At 37.0% G+C, this 16,991-nt stretch overlaps 1 protein-coding gene across 2 annotated transcripts in view; it reads left to right on the top strand.

Moving 5' to 3' along the window:
* IMMP2L (inner mitochondrial membrane peptidase subunit 2) overlaps nt 1-16,991 on the top strand; it is a 920,367-nt gene that overhangs the window by 603,214 nt on the left and 300,162 nt on the right. The gene's annotated exons all lie outside the window — the stretch shown is intronic.

Raw genomic sequence — 16,991 nt, 5'->3', positions numbered from 1 at the left:
GCTTTTGACTTGCTTTTTTTTGCTAAGGTTAATCATTCCTAGCTTTTTATTTCCAGTGAAGAAAGCATGTATTTTTTATTTAATGGCTTAATCAGTATTGCCCTGTTTCAGGGGATAGAGAGGCGAGAAGGAAAGAGAAGAATTGGGGAATGGCAGGCTGATGGAATAGTCAGAATATACACATTCATTGACTAAATTCAGTCTTATATGAGCATGGCTTGTGTTTTCCCCCAACCAGTTTAGGGACATCAAAAAATTACTTATTGCTGGTCATCATAACAGATATAATAAAAGCAATGAAATGAAATATTGTGAACATTACCAAAATGAGGCATAAAGTGAGCATGTACTACTAGAAAAATGCATTGGTAGGTTTTCTCCATGTAGATTTGACACACCCTTTGGTTTATTAAAAAAAAAGTCAGTGCATTATCTGTGAAGCACAATAAAGTGAAGTGCAATAAGCAGATACGCTTGTAAAAGGAGGGGAAATGGGAAAAGATGTGAAACAAAAGCTTTTGAATCAGAGATTAACAGTAGTTGCTTTAGAAAATGGTGTTGTAGTAATAAGAATTGTAACAATGTATAGTGATTATACTGCTTGTTGCTAAATCTAAATCAGTCTTGAAATTCAATCATTAAGTATTGGTATAGCCTATGTCCCATTTTGTTTATTCTCTTTAAAGAAGTTGTCAGTTTATAAAATGTGAAGACCAAAACTCTCTGTAACCTATATTCAGAAAGATTTTTTTTTTCCTTTTGGTGACTTTCGGTCCAAAGCCTGTGGTGCTCAGGGACTACTCCCAGCTTTGTGTTCAGGGATTAGGAGTCCTGGCCATACTTAGAAGACTGATCAGTGCTTAAGATCATACCAGGGCCAGGGGTTGAGGGGAGGTTTACTGTGGTTCTTGGTGGTGGAATATGTGCACTGGTGAAGGGATGGGTGTTTAAGCATTGTGTAACTGAGACTTAAGCATGAAAGTTTTGTAACTTTCCACATGGTGATTCAATAAAAAAATAAATATATTAAAATGCAAAAAAAAAAGAAAAAAGATCATACTAGGGCCTTTGAGAGCAGAGGATGTCTTGAGCTGATTGAACTGTCTCTCTGGCGCCGGAAACATGTAGTTCAATGAGTTTTAGTAAAACTTTATGTAATTGTGCAATTCTCACCATGATAATTTTTGAACATTTTTGCATTCTTCAGACGATCGCTCCTCTGATTTGGACTTAACTCTGGCTTCCTTCAGTCCCACTATCAGGCAGCCACAGAGCTACGTTCTTAAAACTTTTCTAGATATTTTATTTAAATAGCTATTACATCATATCTAGATTGTTGTATTTATCTTTGTTCATAGCATAATCATTATTTATTCCTCTATGTTATGTTTATATGTAGTTCCTTCTTTATTATTATTGTTATGTGTGACATGTGGACCCACCACATTTTGTTTATCTACTCACAGTTAATGATAACTATGGTTGTTTCCAGTGTAGGAGTATTATGATGTGTAATATATTATTTGTTGAAATACTGATAAGGTTTGGTTTGGGGTAGAAATATGCTTTCCTTCCTTTTAATATATACATAGGGATGCAAGGTGATAAGAGAAGTATATATGTTTATATGTTTGTTTGTTTGTTTGTTTATCTGTTTGTTTTGGCAACATACCTGTCAATGTTCAGGGACTGTCCCTGGCTTTGTGCTCAGGAGTGAGTCTTGGCTGTTCTCAGAGGACCATATGTGGTGCCAGGATTTGGACTGGGGTCATGCTCATGCAAGGCAACAACCTTGACTCCTGTATCATCTTTGGTCTTGTGTTTAGACGTTTAAGTAACTTTCCATTTCTTTTTAAATGGCTGTTTTTCCCTCATGGAATCTGAAATCAAAAAGCACAGTATCCAAGGATAGATGAAGGGTCTAGAGTTGACATAAGGGCAATGTTGAGAGGATTTGGGCAGTTTGCTGGTATGGAGGTGCAGTAAGTTTGTACAGCAAAAGCATAAATATTAACACTGTTGCATACCAAGTAATCTCAATAATAATAGAGTTTTTTAAAAATAGGTACTAAAAACAGCCATAAAAAGTATCCGTAAAAGGACTGTGTTCTTCCTGCTAGCAATGTAAAAGTGTTCCAGTTTTTGGTGTGTTTTTTTTTTTATCTGCTTCCAAGCCAACACTTGGCACTTGGCATTATGAACAGTCTGCTTATAGCCATCTTAATGGGTGTGAAGTAAAATCTTGTGGTTTTGATTTGCATTTTCCTGAAGGCTATGATGTTTATCATATTTTTATGTGCTCACTCGTCATCACATATATTCTTGATAAAGAATCTGTCCAATACATTTACTCATTGGGTATTGGTTTATTTATATTTTGACTTGCAAGAGGTAGAGAGTAATCAGATTATTTGATTTTGATTCTTTAAACAGAATGTACATTATGAGGGGAATGAATGTGTGCATATAATAATGTGATTTTAGTGATATATGAGTATGTTAACATGAAACAGCTTAGTTTTCATTTCCTATAAAACATGCGTTATAAATTTATAAAAACTGGTGGCTGTTTTATTAATTTCAAGAGCAGAATTAGCTTTCTAGTTTCTTTTTTTTGCTTTTTTTTGGGTCACACCCAGCGATGCTCAGGGGGTTACTCCTGGCTTTGCACTCAGGAATTACTCCTGGCAGTGCTTGGGGGACCATATGGGATGCTGGGGATCGAACCCGGGTCGGCCGCGTGCAAGGCAAACGCCCTACCCACTGTGCTATCGCTCCGGCCCCTAGCTTTCTAGTTTCAAGAAGAAGGAAACTGGGAAGAACAATATATTTAGAAAAGCATATGAATATCAAAAATATGGTTTTAGGAGCCAGAGAGGTAGTAAACAATGAACAACAATTTATAAAAACAAAATAATTAGTCAATAAAGTAGGTACAAATTTCATCTGAATAATGTAATAGAATTGGGAATTCAGGTATTTATTTTACATATGACCCCAAAAGACTGTACTTCTTAGGGTTAATTCAGATTATTATATTATTAATATATTTATTATCATATATTATTATTATTATATATTGATTATATCTGTCACTGTCATCCCATTGCTCATCAATTTGCTCGAGTGGGCACCAGTAACATCTCCATCGTGAGACTTGTTACTGTTTTGGGCATATCGGATACGCCACGAGTAGCTTGCCAGGCTCTGCCGTGGGGGCGAGGTACTCTAGGTAGCTTGCCAGGCTCTCCAAGAGGGGCAGAGGAATCGAACCTGGATCGGCCTCATTCAAGGCAAACGCCCTGCCTCTGTGCAATCTCTCCAGCCCCATTAATTATATATTAATATATTATTTGGCTGGAGCAATAGCACAGCGGGTAAGGCGTTTACCTTGCATGTGGCCGACCCGGGTCTGATTCCTCTGTCCCTCTCGGAGAGCCCAGCAACCTAATGAGACTATCCCACCTGTACGGCAGAGCCTGGCAAGCTCCCCGTGGCGTATGTGATATGCCAAAAACAGTAACAAAAAGTCTCACGATGGAGATGTTACTGGTGCCTGCTCAAGCAAATCAATGAGCAAGGGAATGACAGTGATACAATATTAAAAACAGTAACAAGTCTCACAATGGAGATGTTACTGGTGCCCGCTGAAGCAAATTGATGAACAATGGAATGACAGTGCTACAGTGCAGTGCTATTATTATTATTATTATTGTTGTTGTTGTTGTTGTTATTATTATTATAGTCAGCATGGTGAGATTGCAAAGCTAGATAATACATAAAAATGCTATGCAGTCAAAAGTTCTACAATAGAGTATGCTGAGAAAAAGCCCAGCTTGTGTCATACTTTAGTAAATGTGTAGGTTGGGTTAACAAGATCAAGATTAGAATAAGATTTAATGGTGCAGAGAATGAAGCATAAGGGGATGGGAAGAAGTACAAGGGAATGGGTTACTCTTACTTTCCCCACTATTGCAACCCAAATGTATGAAGTCTACTTCTTTATTCTAAGTCTACAAATGGACGTAGGTCATTCTCTACATCTTTTTTCGTGGAGCAATAAATAAATAATTGTAAGTATTGAGGCTCAGGATTTCTACTTGCTACATAGACTCTAAAATTTATTTAACTTGAAGCCTGAGAGATACTAAAATAGTAGAGGGGTTAAGATACTTGCCTTGAGCATGGTTCACTCTTGTTTAATCCCAGGCACCAAGCACCAAAATTTGTCCCTGAGCACAGAGCCCCGAGGAAGTCTTTAGCACCAACAGGTGTGGTTCAAAACAAAACAAGCATATTAATGGTATGGAAATATTACTTTTTAAATTTTTCAATTAAAAATAATTTGTTTTTCCTTTAAAAACTGAATCTAAAGACCCTAGAATTTCTGTTGCCCAGATTAATAATTGAATATTTTTCCTAGGTGTTTGAATTGTTTTATTTTTTAATTCATATTTTTACAAATAGAGCACATTACGTTTTTGGGGGTGGTCTTACAGTGCAAAAGTATAAAAAGGCAAAAGAAGAAAAGGGGAAAAAATTAATTTGACCACTCTCTTCAGCTGGGGTTCTCTGGGCTCTGACTAGAGGTGGGATGTGCCATAGATGAATACAGTCCCCATGATGACCTCAGGAACAGATACCCAGCATCAAATGAGTCACATACAGAGAAGAGCCTCTCTTACAAGGAGACCACAGCTAGAGTTCATTTAGTTGCCAGCAAGATTCTTTCTTTCCCTCTTTCCTTCTTTCCTTCTTTCCTTCCTTCCTTCTTTCCTTCCTTCCTTCTTTCTTTCTTTCTTTCTTTCTTTCTTTCTTTCTTTCTTTCTTTCTTTCTTTCTTTCTTTCTTTCTTTCTTTCTTTCTTTCTTTCTTTCTTTCTTTCTTCCTTTCTTTCTTCCTTCCTTCCTTCCTTCCTTCCTTCCTTCCTTCCTTCCTTCCTTCCTTCCTTCCTTCCTTCCTTCCTTCCTTTCTTTCTTTCTTTCTTTCTTTCTTTCTTTCTTTCTTTCTTTCTTTCTTTCTTTCTTTCTTTCTTTCTTTCTTTCTTTCTTTTATTTTATTGAGTCACCATGAGATAGTTACAAGTTTTCATGTTTGGGTTACAATTTCACAATGATCAAACACCCATCCCTCTGCCAGTGCACATTCCCCACCACCAATATCCCCCTTTCCCACCCTCCGCCTGCCTCCATGGCAGACATATTCCCCATACTCTTTCTCTCTCCTTTTGAGCATTATGACTTGCAACACAGACACTGAGAGGTCATCATGTTTGGTCCATTATCTACTTTCGGCATGCATCTCCCATCCCACTTGGTTTATCCAGTCATCATTTTCTTAGTGATCCCTTCTCTATTCCATCTGTCTTCTCCCCTCTGCTCATGAAGCAGGCTTCCAGCTATGGGGCAAACCTCCTGGCCCTTGTATCTACTGTCCTTGGGTATCACCTTATGTGATGTTATTTTATACTTCACAAATGAGTGCAGACCCTCTATGCCTGTCCCTCTCTTTCTGACTCATTTCACTTAGCATGATACTCTCCATGTCTATCCATTTATAAGCAAATTTCATGACTTCATCTCTCCTAACAGTTGCATAGTGTTCCAGTGTGTAGATGTACCAAACTTTCTTTAACCAGTCATCTGTTCTAGGGCACTTGGGTTGTTTCCAGCAAGTTTCACATCACCCACTGCACCCTGTCCTCACAGTGAGGCTCAGACTTTTGCTGCCTACACCTGGGAGTCACAGACTAAGTTGTTGGGTCTCTCCTACCCCTCAAACACCACCCCAGCCGCCCTAAACAGAGTAATGGGAATTATTCGGTGTGCTTGATGTATGGGGATATCTCTTGCTTTTGCCCTGGTTCTGTGGTTCTTTGCTAGCTACTTGTGCGGTGTTCATATTGCCAGCATTTAGTGGGAGCACTTACTGTTTTTTCCTTGCCCCCACTCAAGCAAATATCAAAGCCCTAATAATGTCTGTAAGCTCTTGAAGCTCCAATTACTGTCTATATTCCTCTACATCGTGGAGGCCCACTTGGCCATCTTCTTATTATTCCCACTCTCAACAGGATCTCCTACTGCCTCTGCGAATGAAAACTCTCCTCTGTTCTCCGTCTGGTCTTTTCCCAAAATTGTATTTCACTCTATTAGTTAGTTGAGATTGTGTGGAGAGTTTGACAAATTTTACTTATCTACCCTCTTGCTGAGATCCCCTATTGTGATTTTTCCAATAATGTTGAAAACATTAAGGGCTTATTTAGGAAAGAAAGCCTCTTCTACCAATGTACTTCTTTGAGCTGTGACCCAAAGTCTGAAATGCTAGAACATATGAAAACATTTCCAATAAGCTGTCTACTCTAAGAAGTCAGCAGTCTGTTGATGCCAGAGTTTGTAGAAGGCAAAGTGTTTTATTTGTTGTGAATTGTCTAGCTCCCCTTTACCATGAAAAAAAATACTGAATTACATAGTACATTCGATACCACAACACAAGGCTCTAGAATTTTGGAAAGGGTGGAAAAATTGATAGTATATAAATTACTCAACTGGGGGTATGTGGGGTAGAGGACTGACATTGTGAGACTGACTGCACTTACTGGAGGCTTTGTAGTAATTTTATTATCAATGCTCCTAATTAGAAGTTAGAAGGGAAACCATAACTTTGGAGATTAATCACCTTAAACTTCTGCAGGTTACCAAAAATAATATAAAAGTAAAAAAAAAAACCATGCCCATAGTTTTAGTACAATATATTTTATTTATGCTATTTTGCGCAGAGGAAGCACCTCTCAGAGCAAAGCCCAGGACGTGCTGGGGCAGGAAGTATGTATGGGGTGCTGCTTAATTGCTCCAAGACCTATAGGGCCCCAGCTGGGTGTAGGTGTGGGCCTCCAGAGGAGCCTTGAGCGGTGCTTTGGAGATTGTGTGGGGCTTGGTCTTAATACAAGGAAAGCACCTTCCCTTCTGTACTATCTCTGAGTCCATAAATGGAATTTAAAGAACACCTGTTTTTAAAGATACCTGCGCAAAAAGCTACAGCAGAAGTCAATTTTTTTTTTTTTTTTTTTTTTTTTTTTTGCTTTTTGGTTCACACCTGGTGGTGCACAAGGGTTACTCCTGGCTCTGCACTCAGGAATCGCCCCTGGCGGTGCTCAGGGGACCATATGGGATGCTGGGAATTGAACTCAGTTCGGCCGCATGCAAGGCAAACGCCCTACCCGCTGTGCTATCGCTCCAGCCCCAGCAGAAGTCAATTTTTAGCCTCAACTTTTAGAAAAATAGAACAGCAGTGCAAGCAGGACTTGGAAATTCTGTTTACTTGCGCTTCCAGTCTCCTGGAACACTGCTTTTGCTTTGCTTACGTTCCAGTAGACTTTTGCCCCATTGCCTCCTGCTGGATTTCTTGGATGTGACACATGCTTCGGGGACCTTGAGAGAGAGTGCCCTTTTAGGTTCTACATGTAGGATCTATGACACACTGCTTTATCAACCAGTTGATGAGCTAGCTACCTTTGGGATAAGTGTGATTATCTGGCTCGGATATCTGTGTTTAGTCCAATATCTCATATGAATCCTGGAGCTATAAGGAACCACTTGTCAATATCTCAGAAGCCTGGACAATACCCAACTAGATGAGGTTCCCTGTCTCTAAACAACACAATTAGCAGCCCCTTTGCAAGATAACACCATTTGAAATGTCACTGTCAATGATATTAGAATTGTTCTCTTGGTAGCTGCTTTGACATTTCTTTCTGTGGAAGATAATCTTTTTAGGGGATGTTTGTGTGTTTGTTTTGAATTTTTTTTTTGTTTTCTGTTCTTCAGGGGACATTCCTAGTGGTCTGTGGGGGACTATGGTTTTGGGGTGTGAACCCAGACTCACGCATGCAAACCCTCTTGCTAAGACTTAAGCCATTTCCCTGGTCTCAAGAGAAACTTTAATTTTTTAAAAAAATTACACACAATAATGTGTGTTTAAAAAATTAAAGATGAAGTGAATATCCTTGCACACATACATTGTAATTTGTGTGTTTCTCTTATAGAACAGATAGAAGTAGAAGTATTAGGCCAATGCATATTGTTGGGGTGGTGGTTTTAATTCTAATATATATGCATATATATGTATATATATACATACATATACATAGCAAATTTATCTCCTAAGATGTTTTCACATATTTACAGTTTTAGTAACAATGCATGATGTTTTCTTCAGAGAAAATTGATTAAAAGATTATGTACAGTTGTGGAAGTTGCAAACTTTAGGTTAAGAAGTCAAAATATTTAAATACAAATTTGAAATTGGTTTTAGATAAACAGACTATGTTTTATTTAGTTGATTCACTGACAGTATATCCCTCAAAAGAATTTATTTAATGAGTAGTTGTGTGAATAGTGGAGATAAGTAAATGAACAAATGAGACCAAGTTTCTTGTATTCTGCTGTTTGCAATAAGGCAATAAACAGACAGATGTATCATACTTGATACAGTGTCATTATGTACTAGGAAGATATAAGAGAACTGGATACATAGAATAAGAATTGGGTTTAGGAGTGCAATTTTTAGGAGGAATATACACTATATTGCTGCAGAATTGCCTGGCAAAGGGAAGACAAAGACACACAATCTGAGGAACAAGTGAAAAAAGAAACTATTTATTTGGCACCAGTATAGCTTTAGCAGACCCTCAAGATTTTATTTCACTTATACAGGGGTCTTGCTTAAAGCTAAAGAGGGAAACATGCAGATTGAGGTTTGCATGCAAGCGGGTGAGGGTTATTATGCAAACATGTCGTGATGAGACACTATGTAATGTGCTAGCTTTCCCTAATTGGGACAAGACTTCTCTTTGCTGGGTGAGACAATATACACATTTTGTAAAGGTGGAACTGAGAGTCAGGCCTCTAATCAGAACCAGAATTCCCTTCAGTGTAAATGTCTCAAAAGAAGATATTGTGGGACCAAGGAGAGGGCTCAAAATGCTAGAGAACAGGCTTTATTATATAGGAGTCTCGTATTTGACCTCCAACACCACACCATTACCCCCAGCACAGTGGGAAGTGGTCCTCAGATACTGCTGTGTATTGCATCAACCCTCATAAAGGAGAAGCTATTTGAGCAGATCTAAATTCATGAAAGAGTACAGCCACACTGGTATCTAAAGAAAAAGTGGCTGAGGCCAAGGGAATAACAAATGCAAATCTAAGATAGGCTTGTATTCAGTGAACTTAAAGAATTACAAGACTCTGCCTGAGGTTTGCAAAGTCTTATAGGTCATAGTAAGGATTTTAGATTTTATTTTAGTAGGTGGGAGGGCAAGGCAGCAGTGAAGGGTTTTGAGACTTGAAGCAATATGGTCAAATTAGCGTTTTAGTAGCATCACTCTTGTCAGCTAAAACACTAAAGAGTTACAGTTTGACCCGTGTTACTGGTCAAAGTATTTTTCTCTTGAAAAAAAAAATATACCTAATTTCTTCTAAAAGTTGCTAAGTGTCATTGTTTGTGACATGAGTGGAGTTTGATTTGCTGCTTTCAGAGTGACTCATAAAAATAGTCATATTTTTGTCATATTCTGCTCGTTTCGGGACTGGGCCTCTTCCAACCAGATTTCCCATTTTCAGGAGCTAGGCGGTCACACACAGGGACTGCCCCCTGCACCGTGCAATCCCATCAACGGCCAGTATCCAGAGACTTAAAAGCAAGCTCCCGGAAGTGCTAATATCCTAGTTCTCCCTTTGGAGATACAAATGAGTTACAAAGTAACTCATTCCCCTGACCCTGAGGGAGCCTCCAATGTGGCATCATTGGGAAGGATGAGTGGAGAGAGGCTTCTAGAATCTCAGGACTAGGAAGAATGGAGACGTTACTGAGAGCGCTGGAGAAATTTGATGATCAATGGGATGATGATGATGATGATAATGATGATTTGTAATCGTAGTGATTATGATTTTATTGGCAGGGTAAAATTTGGAGTCTCAGTAGTCTCCTCCCCCTGAAACTCAGACAAATATTTGTAAGGCTGTTAAATAATAAAGAATAATTTGGGGATCTAAACATTTTATCATGATGTCTGTGTTTATTAAAATCACAGTGAAATTTCTTAGTTCTCTAGTTAGCTTTTTAAGGTATGTAGTGATTTCCATAATGTTAACCTAAATGGGTATGCTTATCAATAACATGAACAGTAAAAAGTTAATGAGAGTAATACCAGGAAAAATCCAGTAGTTCTACCAAACTATTTCTTGTAGTCATTTGTTTTTTCTGATTAATAGCACAGCAGGTAAGGTATTCGCTTTGCAGGAGGCCAACCCAGACTCGATTCCTCCACCCCTCTCGGAGAGACCAGCAAACTACTGAGAGTATCTCGCCCGCATGGCAGAGTCTGGCAAGCTACTGGCGGTGTATTCAATATGCCAAAAATAGTAACAAGTGTCACAATGGAGACATTTCTGGTGCCCAGCAAATCGATGAGCAACGGGATGACAGTGACAGTGACAGATTAATTCATAATTACACTGAATATCATTTTGGAAAAAGCTAAAAATTAATACAAAGCACTAAGCAAACTATAGCAAACTATTTAATGCAATCAATCAATTGCATTAAAAAATTAAGGTATCAACATATTTTTATGTGACTCATTTCTGTTTTACAGACTTTTTAGGGGGAGCATGGTCAGAAATAAAGCTTACCATTCTTTGTTCTCTTACTCGGTGAAAATAACTTTCTTGAATTTTTTTTTTTTTGAATCAGAGACTCCAGGTAGTTAGTAACCTCATAAAGTAAATGAATAGGTTTTTAGACCCCAGTAAAGAGAGTAAAGGGTGATGGTATTTATTATATTATAATTATCAACATAACTTGAACTCCAAGACAAATTGTTAGAGTGATTACCCTACCAATGAAATGTGATCTACTTTTTAATTTATTTCACATACTGTTAATTTTTGTAACTAGTAGACCTCCTTGTTCAAGAGAATTCCAAGAGATGCTCATATAGAATAGAAACTCTTACTGGTTTTTTGGAGAGTTAGTCAGGTAGAATCAATAGTTTTATGGATAAATATGTTTCACTCACAGGACAGTCATTTTCATACTAGGAAGTATAGTGCAATACTTTCTCAACAAGTATTGACAATATAGAGCAGTTTGAGGTAGAGAATCAAGAGACTCACCACAAAAATATTTAAATTATAATTCCTCTTCCAGTCCAGAGACTATATTGTAAAAATGTCAAAACAACCTAATTTATTAAAAATAACTTTCTAACATTAGCAAAAAAAAATTCATTGAATCACCAGAAAATAAACATTTTAAAGCTTGTTGATTTTTTAAATGTGCTATTAAAGATAGGGAAATCAATATTAGCCTATCACAGATGGTTGAATTATATTATGTTCCAGCAAATAGTGAAGCTTTTTAGGAAGAAAAACAGAACTTAATTGAATTTTCCTCTGTAAAACTAAAAATGATGCTTGTTTAATAACTTTTTTTTTGATGGTAGGTGCAGTAGCTTTGAGTAATAGAAGTGTAATGTATCTATGTGTCTCTCTTTGAAGACCAGGCATTGATTTATGGTGTTTTGGTAGATAAGGAATTAAGAATGCATTGTATTTTAACAGAAGGGGCAGAATAACAAAACAATTCAGCACCCTGATAAAATTAATGAATAAAATAGTTAAGAACATGGAAGCAAATACCATAGTTGGTCAGTTTCTGTGATTGCTGTTTGTTTCATATATTTTCTCAGGCAGGTGGTTGCTTTTGAGGACAAGAACATATTTATACACTGGGTCCTAGCTGTTTGTAATTTCAACAGAAGGTTTCAGAAATCTCTGAGGTCCTTTAGCCTGGTTTAATTTGAGCCCTGAAATTTGATTTAAAAAACAAAATCAAAATGGCATGGTACTTTAAATTTTTTTTTATTTTTTATATTTAGGACCTAACCAGTGCTATATTTAACAGATATTTGCTTTTACAGCTTGATCAGTAAAAGTAAATTCCACTTTCTGCCAAGAGTTTAGTTACTACTAAACAAGAGGATCTGTGGAAAATAATCATTTTTCTTTTGCTGTCAATTTGAGACATAAAGATATTCTGAATATTTGTACCTTGATTTGCTAAAAAAATTATACATTGCTAGGTAACCCATACCTTTTCTGAAGTCTTTATGTAGTTTTAGGTGATTATAGCACTGATATTGCTGAATAAAAGTAGAATTGCTATACAAAACTGCATACATGGGCAATAGACATTTGACCATATTTGCCTTAATTTTATATATAAACATGTTCATCCTATGCTTTTTTTTAAAAGTCCAATTTACTTTGCAATCCATTTAACAATGTGGCAAGGTTTCCAGAGCTTCCATACTAAATATAGTATGAACACTTTTATCTAGGAGGATGCAACAGTTGCTAGAAGTCAAGAGACCTATTAGACTGAATTGCTTTTTTAAATAATGGTGACATCTGTTATTGTGGTACTCTCCCAAGTCCCATCAGTGATTTCTCTGACTTTTTATCCTAACTTCCCATCTTCTCTTAAATAGAATCTTTTTTTTAGATTGGAAAACCTTTTGCATTTATTCTTTCCTGCACTGTTATTCATTCGTACACTCTCTACTGTGTAGAGACCAACACAAACTGTGATGGCAGACTAAATTTTTGGGGATCCAAGCTTTGCTCCTTTTGTGTTATTTTTCTAGTTGCCTTATTTTTCTAACCGTGAGTTTCCTTACTTGTAAAATAATTATAAAAGTACAGACTTCACAGAGTTGTCTTAAAATAATGAATTTAACTTGATTATCACAGTCCCTGGCACATAACATGTATTTAGTTAATAGCAGATATTAGTAGTAGTGTAGTTATTGTTTAAATTATTAATTGAGTTACTGGATGATTTATAATGTGCTACACACTGTGCTCTATGGTAGGGTTACAAACATTGAAAGCCATGGATAGTACTGAAGCTTATTATATGGTAGAAAGACAAAAGGGCAGCAAATAGAAGGTCACAATAGAATTACTAAGAATTTGGAAGTAGGAGGACATGCACGTGCATCCCTAAAGGAGTTGTGTTATGTCAAACACCAGTTTGGGGTCAATACTTGAGTTGAGATCTGCAGAAAGAGATCTATAACTTCTTTCTTGTCAGGTAACTAGAGGCACTCATGGGAAATTTAATATCAGTGACATATATGAAGTAAAAAAGGCAAGGTTTCTCTCTCTCTCTCTCTCTTACCTAATATATGCCTCACATTAGGATAGGGATCACTGTATCACTGACATCCCGTTGCTCATCGATTTGCTCAAGTGGGCACAAGTAACATCTCCGTTGTGAGACTTGTTACTGTTTTTAACATATCGAATACACCATGGGTAACTTGCCAGGCTTTGCCATGTGGGTGAGATACTCTTGGTAGCTTGCTGGGCTTTCCGAGAGGGTCGGAGGAATTGAACCCGGGTCAACTGCTTGCAACCCTACCCGCTATATATCAGAAAAAAAAAAAACTCTTATAATATTTTCTTTGAATATTTCACAAAAAAAAGACTGTAACTGATATAAATCAGTAAGGATTCATGTTTCCTACATTCATGTCTTTTAACTTTGTAGCACTCTATTATGGATAAACTGTCAAGAATTTGGAGGAGCCTGAGCAATAGTATAGAGTGTAGGGCATTTGCCTTGCATGCACCTCACCCAGGTTTGATCCCCAGCATCCCATGTGGTCCCCTGACCATTGCCAGGAGTAATTTCTGAATGCAGAGCCAGGAGTAACCCTTGAGCATTGCCAGGTGTGACCCAAAAGGCAAATAAATAAATAAATAAATAAATAAAAACTTTCAGCTATGACCATTCAAAAATGTTTATTTAGTAAGTTTTGAAATAGTCATAGGAGTAAAGAAACCAGGGTCATATTACTGAGTAGCAACAATATTTGGTCTAGAAGGAACTATAGTGCAAAATTAAGGATAATGGTATACAAACTGATATAGTTTTGTTTGGGTACCACATCCTGGCTAAGATTAGGACTTGATCTTGGCTCTGTGTCCAGGGCTAACTCCTGGTGATACCTGGGGGCCTGGATAGATATGGTGTTGGAATTGTACCAGGGATGGCCACATGCATAGCACATACATTAAAATCTATATTATCATTATGGCTCACAAATAATGAAATCATTATTTAATATTCTTCATATTAAACTTTCCACATCTAAAAGGAAATGTTTGAATCCTCGTGTCCTCTAGGTAGTCTATTAACTGAAGTAACTATTAGGCTTCGGGTAGGAAACTCACTGGCTTAGCCTAATTAGGAGAAAACACTGTAATTGGGAGCCTAGCCAGAATGCACAAATTTGGCTCTATTCTCTTCCTTTTTTTTTTTTTTTTTACTTTCTAAAAGATAGTAATCATATTCTGCCTTTGATGTGTGTGTGTGTGTGTGTGTGTGTGTGTGTGTGTGTGTGTGTTTTCCCTAATGTTTTCCCTAAGTGTTCTTTGCCTCTCTTGTTGGGGGAGTTTTGGGATTTGACTTTGCAGTTCTGCCTCGATCATTTCTTTTCTCCCCCAAATCACATAAAATCAATCTGTGAAGTGCTCTTTTGGAATCTTGATATTTCCTGGCAGGAAGAACATTATACCTGAATCTGGTTAATGTATTAGTGTGTTAGCTATTTTTGCTGCCGGCTTAATTACATTCCTTTTTATAACTTTCTGAAATTGTGGAATTCAAATAAGGTATAGAGAAATTGTAGCTTTTGTACAGTCCTTTGAACTAAATATTGATTTTTATTTTTTCTCTGTTCACAGTAATGTAAGTCTGTCAAATATTTTGAAAAAGACATATAAGTATAATTATCTCAGTAGGAAGCTAAAAAGATTGTCTTAAAATATCTCTTTAACTAAGCATAAGAAGCATGCTAGAAAGATTAAGGAATATTTCAGCCTGAATAATTACTTAATAATTAAGGAACAGATAGTTCTATTTTTGTGCAATTTCAGTTAACCTTGCTTAAACTTAACATTGACCACTGTTTCTCTTTTAAAATATTTAGAGGACTATGAGACTATTACCCAAAGACAGTAGAAATGAGAGCCAGGAGGACTGGTCCATGTTTGGAAGCTTGCCACAAGTCGGGGGAGAGAACAATTTGGATAGAGAAGGGATTACTATGACAATGATATTTGGAAATGATCACTCTGGACAAGAATTGAATGCTGAAAGTGGGGAAAGAGACATACATGATAACCTTTCAGTACCTGTAAAGCAAAACATAATGCCCAAAAGGAAAGTGCATGTGTGTGTGTTGTGTGTATGTATGTAAGTAAGAAAGAGAGAGAGACAGAGAAAAACAGAGAGAGAGAGACAGAGAGAGAAAGAGAGAAAATAGTGCCTGCTGTAGAGGCAGATTGTAGGTGGGGAGTGAAACGGGAAAACGTGGAGACATTGGTGGTGGGAAAATATACACTGGTGAAAGTACAGGTACTGGAACATTGACTGAAACCCAATCATGGACAACTTAGTAACTGTTTATCTCATGATGATTAAATAAATAAATAAATAAAATGTTTAGAGGATAAATTATATTAAGGGAACAGATTTAAGTTACTGCTTTAGTTAGTTATGGATACCATTACATTTGCAAGAATTTTCATATAATATGTTTCAGAACTTGAAAGAGCTCAGGGGACTGAAGTACACATATTGCACGTGGAAACTATACTACTTAACTCTGATGCTATAGCATGAGGGCAATAATATATAATACACAAGATGAATGTTCTAATAAAACTTTATTTACAGAAATATATTTTAAACTAAACTTGACCCATAGACAATTATTTACTAACCCCTAGTCTATATTAACTACTGTCATTCCCTTAACAAGAAAATATGATTTTCATTTCTAATTGTGTTTACTAGTTACATTAAAGGGCTGGAGCGATAGCACAGCGTGTAGGGCATTCATCTTGCACGCAGCCAACCCAGGTTCGATTCCTCCGCCCCTCTTGGAGAGCCCGGCAAGCTACTGAGAGTATCTCACCTGCACAGCAGAGCCTGGCAAGCTACCCATGGCGTATTCTATAGCCAAAAACAGTAACAAGTCTCACAATGGAGACATTACTGGTGCCCACTCGAGCAAATGGATGAGCAAGGGGATGACAGTGACACAGTGATGCAGTTACATCAAAGAGTAAAATTAACCTAAAATCCATGCTTTCCTTGGTTGTATAATAGATGAGGCAGAAGGCTGCAGAATAGGAAATATGGAACTGCTACTCTAAGTGAGGTCTTTGCTATACCTAAACAGTAAGGTCTTGTCTGTACCTAGGCTGTGCCTACAGTCTTTAGCTGGATGGGGACCAGCTGGATGGGGATTGTTACACTCTAACAATCCTACAGAGAACCTCAGTAGGAAGCAGTTACATGTTCTTAAGAGTTGAATACATTGTATGGCCAAGATTTTTTCTTACTGCAAAATGAATAGCCATGCAGTGAAGAAGTTCTCTATATGAATTCTCCTCCATACTATTTATAGCTTTTTATTAGCCCCACTTTAGAATTCCAATTATTCTTTGACTATTATTTTGTGTAATCTACCTGAGCTGGACAAAACTGATAGTAATGAGATGAAGGAGCAAATACCTCAGGGCTGGTAATTTTAAATTTATTTAAGTAATTTACTTCTTCCAATTATTCTTTGGGTTATAGAAAATATTCAAATGTAATCTAAATTATTTTTATGAAGAATAGTTTTACATATACACATATATGTTCGTGTGTCTGTGTGTGCATGTTGATGTATAGTAATAGCATTTTAGGGACAAGGAGTAATTCCATATTTCAAAAGTTGATTTTGAAACTATGATTGACATTTGCAGTTTTGTAAAACATGAATGCACTTATTGTTAGAAATATTAATTGTAAATTCTTCATTAAAAAGTTTCTCCTTATGGGGGACTGGAGCAATAGCACATCAGGTAGGGC

This window comes from Sorex araneus, chromosome 1, assembly GCF_027595985.1.
Source record: "Sorex araneus isolate mSorAra2 chromosome 1, mSorAra2.pri, whole genome shotgun sequence".
Classification (NCBI taxonomy): Eukaryota; Metazoa; Chordata; class Mammalia; order Eulipotyphla; family Soricidae; genus Sorex; species Sorex araneus.
Note: the sequence above shows the minus strand (reverse complement) of the source record. Positions and strands in the feature narration are given on the sequence as shown.